Consider the following 6,182-nt stretch of genomic DNA (forward strand, 5'->3'; position numbering starts at 1 on the left):
AGCTAAACAAACGTACCTGATTTTGTGAGGCTTCTTAGTTGCAGCTTTAAACTACATACTAGCGAGATCCTGAGAAAGTGCTGGTAGTGAATACAGCACATTTCTTGTGCTGATAGTGAATATAGTAATCATAGTTTAATTTTATTTATTTTAACGTGCAAACAACAGGACAGATTATCTGGATCTTAATCTTCTTAAAAGATGGTGAATAAATTAGAAAAAAAACCTTCTTAATTGCATCTTGCAATATAAAACTGCTAAGCAGTTAAATTAATTCCCCATGAGCTCTAGAAAACTACAAAAATTCTTAAAAATAAAACAAAACAAAAAAATTAAAAATCTTGACCCTGTGCCCCAGAGTTCAATGAGTTTGCCACAGTTTTTTTTACCGAGAGCCTGGCAGACTTCAGGCCGTGCTCTCACAGGCAAAAATGAGCATAACCATACTGCAATGCTCCTTTAATCTCTTTTTAAAAATACATCCCCCTGCATAACCTCCACCTCTATTGGCTGGGAAGATTCAAGTTGAGCTCATTTCATTAAAATGTGTCTTTAAATCTTTCCACAGGATTTATAAAATCTTATTTCTGTGTATAACGTTTACTGAAATAGCTGAAATAATGTGAAGAAACCTCTAGTTTTGGTATCAGCTTCATTATTTCTTGGGCAGGGAGAAAGAAGTTGTGGATGTCCCATCCCTGGGAGTGTTCAAGGCCAGGCAGGATGGAGCAACGTGGTCTGGTGGAAGGTGTCCCTGCCCATGGCAGAGGGGTTGGAATGAGATGATCTCTGAGGGCCCTTCCAACCCAAACCATTCACCTAGGAAAGGTTTCAGTCTAGGATACCAGAGACTAAATAATGTTCGCATCTCTAGTCAGCAAAAAAGAGATCTGAAGCACCAAGGTCTGTCACATCCCACCTGAAACCCTTAAATCCTCAGGTAATCTGGGGAGACAGGCCAAATACAATATTGTGGGGTATTTGCTCTGGTTTATACATTCAGTGTTCATGAGGGAGAGATTTGGTAGCAAAGCCACCTGGTGTGAGAGCTTATAGCTGAATGGGGGGCACATTCACAGACATGTAAGTGATTGCAGGTTTAGGTGGCAGCTGAACAATTTCTTAAATGTTGCTTAACTATTTGACCTGGGCATCTAAACAGGTGTAGTTCTCAATGTGCCTTTTGAGAGTTTGGGCCAAAGTCTTCAGAAAATACCTATAGCACTGGGACATATGCAGTAAGTAAAGTTGATCCAACTCAAAGCACTTAATGTTGAATCGTTTCTGCCTAAACTCCTCTCAAAAATACCCAAGGACATCAGGAATCCTGAAGTCTGGACAAGCTGCTGCTGTGCTCAAATGTGGTCCTTATGAGTAGTGTTGGAGCAAAGACGGTCTTATTCAGACCATCTTAAAAAAAAAGCTTATAGTAAGCTTTTGTTTCAAGCTTACTAAAGCTTTACACACCTGTCCATGCTTATGAGATTAGTTTGTTAATCTAATAAAACATGCAAACACTTTTCATTTCATCCTACTCACCACAGAGAAAACACATTACCACTCCCTTGTAATTTGCAGCAGGTTTTACATATTTGCAGGCTGTTATCATTTCACCTTTGGTCTTCTTTTTCCTAGACTAATACTCTTTCAGCTTTTCAGCTTAGGGCTCTCCTAGTATTTGCATCCTAGGATTTTCCACACCTGTGTTCATGCACTTGTGGATCTCTTCCTGATTTTCTTCAACTGGATCTCATCTTCCCCACTGTGCAGTGCTGGATCTCCAGCTGGGCAATTCAGCAGGGCTCAGGACAGTGCAAGGACACCTGCCTGCATATTACAGGTTGTTCTTCCATCTCAGCAAGATATTTGACTTCTTCTGCAACCATGTTAACATTTTGACCCTTATTCAGAGGCATCCTGCTCTCCAGCATAATACTTGTTGCTTTCATCTTCATTCACCTGCACATTCAATAATGCACTTTTTTGAATGCTTCAAGTCTGTCATAGAAACAGAAAATAAAATGGAATCAGAAACATTGCCTTTTTGATTTGATGTGTATTTTATCCAAATAATTAGCTCTTTATTACTCTCCAAGTACAGATCTTTATGTGCTTTTGTGCCATTTTACGGTTTTTATCAGGGACATGAACAAACAGGTGTTTGGTAAAAATGCAGTTTTGAAAAGAAACAGTATAGTTTGGGTTAATTTATTCTGAAGTAAATCTAAAGTGCACTGCTTTAAACATGTGCATATATTCTGCTCTTATTAGTCACCCAAAAGTAAAAAGCACTGCATTTTTCTATCTGAGAAGGCAAATGCTTGATGTTTTTTCTGTGAAATTGCAAAGGTCAAGTGTTACCAGATGAACTGGTTTTAATGGAGGAGCTCTGAGGAACAGGGAGCCAATCTGAGGCACCAATTCTGATTACTGAGCTAACAGGTCATTCCCTTCTTTATCAGTACCCAGCACCAGGTGACTCACAGGGGACAGGGCTGCTGCCTTCCCGTGGCCCTTAAAAGTCTCACGGCACTCTGCATGACCTCACTGTTAACACCTTACTCAGTTTAAAAGTCAAACATTTTCTTTTAACTGAGTGTCTGATGTTGGGCAGCTTTAGACTGCCTGGTACCAGGGCAAGGAGCCCAAAGAGTAAAGCCTATGCTCAAGGAGTTGTGGCCAGACCATTTGGTACATATTAGACCAGAGGAATCGAATGTTGTAACAGAATTCACAGTAACTAATTCCTGTATTTGGCCTGGCTAAGGTGGATTTAATGGTCCCCATAGCAGCCCACCTAGAGCTGTGCTTTGCATTGGAAGCTGGAAGGGTGTTGATAACACACCAGTGTTTTGGCTACTGCTGAACAGTGCTCACACAGCATCAAGGTTGTCTCTCCAACATTCCTCCCTACACAAAGTAAGCTGTGGGAAGTGACATAACCAGGACAGCTGACCCAAACTGATCAAAGGGTCTACTCAGGTAAAGTGAAGAGAATGGAGGAGGAAGGGGGCCATTTATAATTTATGACATTTGTCTTCCAGAGCAACCGCTAAATGTGCTGAAGCCCTGCTTCCCAGGAAGTGGTCAAACATTTGCTGATGGCAAGTAGAGAATTACATCTTTTGGGTTTTTCCTTTGCTTGTGTGCACGTGACCTTTGCTTTTGCTTCAGAAAACTGCCTTTATCTTGACCCATGAGGGGTCTAATCATCTTATTTTCTCTGCTCCCATTCTGCTGAGGAGGGGAGCAATAGAGCAGCTTGGGGGGAGGGGGGGTAACTGGCTCCAGCCAAGGTCAACCCACCACACATCCTTCAAAACTGAAATAATAGTCAAAATAAAAATAAAGGTTAAAATTCTATAATGCAAAATTCCAAAACCCAAGCTGGAGTCTCATCTTTCAGGCCACATTAGATCTCACGTGGCATCTAGCTGTGAATATATACATGAAACTCCAAGTAGCTGAATTGTGCATGTGAAGTGTCAATGCCAGAAAGAGGCAGCGGTATTTCAGAGTGTGAGATACCAGCAGTGCAGGGAGGTGTAGGAAAGGAGCTGACTCTCACCATGTATGTGAAACTTGGCAAGTCCAGGAATGTCTTAGGTGAGATATTTCCATCTGAACAGAGAAGACTAATTGCCTGGTAGAAGGTAACGGGGAACTTTGCAAGGACCACAGTGTACAATTCTCTCTGCCCATATTCAAGAAACATGAGCAAAAATCAGAACAGGTGCAGGGCCGGCAGGTGAGAATGATCAGCAATTTGAGAGTCTGACTTGAGAGAAGAGCAAACAATCTTTTCTTTTTCTGCTGAACAAAACAAAGCTGGAGAATCAATGTAATTCTGTCTATAAATAAACATACGGGGAAGGGAAAGGAAGAAGTATTAAACTAAATGGCAACATCAGCATAGAACATATGGATATAAATTGGCCAGAAGGCTGGAAATTAGCAGAGGTTTCTAACTTGAACAGCTCTGGAACTTATTCAATAGGAACAGTGAGGTGTTGTATGATTTCACTGACTGCAGAAGCCAGAGAACTAGGCTCAAACATCAAGAGTTTCCTTCCTGTCTTCCACATTTATTACCTCCACTGTTCCTTGCTACATACTCAGCTGGAGCATACAGAGTGTTAAACCTTCTCTACCTCTTTTTCCTAGAAGAAATGCCACAAATGCTAGAATTGAAGTAAAGCAAATGTCTTCTCTTTTTGCCATCATGAATCCCTACAAGATGCTGGAGTCTGGATTATGTCCTATACATGCACATACATAAATGGATCCACATATGTCTATAGGCATGGGTAGAACTTTACATGCACATATACAAGGTACACATATGTGTGCTTGAAGAGGACTGTACATACTGGATATTCTTATTTCTCAGGAGTTCATTACAATATTCCAATAGTTTCTTTTCATCCTTCTGTCAGAGTAATAAGTTGTGGAACTACCCTTCTTCATTTTGACCACTGCACAAACCATGTGCTTGTGTGATCTCATAAATATCACAGCATCTCATCTGAGTCAGAGTGTCAGAGAGGGAATGTGCCACTGGAAAATGCTGAATTTCTGTCCCTTGCTCTCTTGGTAAGGATCATATGCACGCAATTGCCAAAAGGAGCATGGAAACAGCAGCTGGTGCAGCTCCCCCTGCACGGAAGCTGCAGCCTGGTATGTTCTGCTGTTTTGCCTCTGTGTATGTGTGTGTTGGTACTTACATGCATTTATGCACCTCACACTAACACTGGTGCATGTGCCTCAGACTAGTCTGTTAACCTTACACATTTCAATTCCCTTTTTTAATGGACACTGTGCCAACATGCCTGGAGCTACAGGGCACATGCTGCAGAAAAAGCCAAGCCTAGCCTGTGACTCGAGCGTGGGGAAGGGGTTATGGGTGACAGGCATGGTCTGTTTGCCTGTCACAACAGAGAAGTGGGTGCCTGAATCTACCCTTGTGACACAGCTCCACATGCCTCACTTGTTTATCTTTCTCAAAGGGATGGTGCTGTGGGGTTTTTTTCAGGTCAGTGTGTGAGTGTATGTGTGGGTGTGCATGTGTGCCTCGCCAAAATAGTCTTGAGTGTCTCAGGCCATGGAACAGACTATGTATGTGCCTGTCAACAGGGTAAGTGCCAGTTCAGTAACAACAGTCATATGTATTTTAGGCTAATGTGTGTGTCAGTCAAACTCGGAGCGCGCCTGCCTGTTTTTCTCAGGCCGGCGGGTGGATGTTTGTGTCTCATGATCCCTGTGTGCTGGAGCAGCTCGTGTGCTTGTCCCTTCCCTTCCGATTGTCACATACCACAGGGTACTCTGTACCTTTGCACATGCCAGGATTCTCTGAGTGCACAGCTCCCTGCATGTCTGACAGCAACAGTCCCAAATGCCTCAGGGCAACACCTGTCTTGCAGTGACAGCGGCCTGCGTTCCTCGGGCCAGTGTCCGTCTGTCTGTCTGTCAGTGACACAGGGTCATGCACCTTAGGACTGCGTGTGTGTGTCTCACAGGGACAACAGCTCCTGTGCCTAACATCCTGACACCTCACTAACAGTGACAGTGCCTCTGAGTGTCACAGTGACAGTCATGCACCTCAGTAGGACACGTGTCCCTACATCTGCATGACACAGCCACACAGGCCTCAGACCTCCGTGACAGCCACGTGCCTTGAACCTGTGCGCTGCGACTCTGCCGTGCAGCCCCCTGAGAGAGTGACACAGCTTCAGACCCCTGCGTGAGAGCGCCTCAGAGCCCAGCGTCTGTCCACAGGCTCATCTCAAACTCTGTGTGCCAGCGGGTGACACGGGCCTGCATCCCTCTGAGGAGCCCGTTACATGCGTGCCCCGGAGCTGTGCACTCCTCACGGTTCCACAGCCTCTGTCAGCTGTGCCTGTGTGCCGGGCACCGTGAGTGCGAGGGGACCGTGCTTGTGCGGGGTGCTCCGTGTGCATGCGTGTAAGGGGACTGTGTCTGTGTGGCAGCACAGTGCGTGGTGTGCGTGTGAGAGGACTGAGTGTGAGAGGTCCTGTGAGAGAGCGTCTGCGGCTGTGTGTCGGTGTGTGTCTGCGGTCTCTGTGTCCGTGTGTGTGCGGACTGTGCGTGTGAGCGCGGCCGGGCGGGCAGCCGAGGCCGAGCCCGGGGGCAGCGGCCCCGCACGTCAGCGCGGCGCGGGGCGG

This window comes from Chamaea fasciata, unplaced genomic scaffold, assembly GCF_029207755.1.
Source record: "Chamaea fasciata isolate MVZ Bird 193981 ecotype frontalis unplaced genomic scaffold, bChaFas1.0.hap1 SCAF_7, whole genome shotgun sequence".
NCBI lineage: Eukaryota > Metazoa > Chordata > Aves > Passeriformes > Sylviidae > Chamaea > Chamaea fasciata.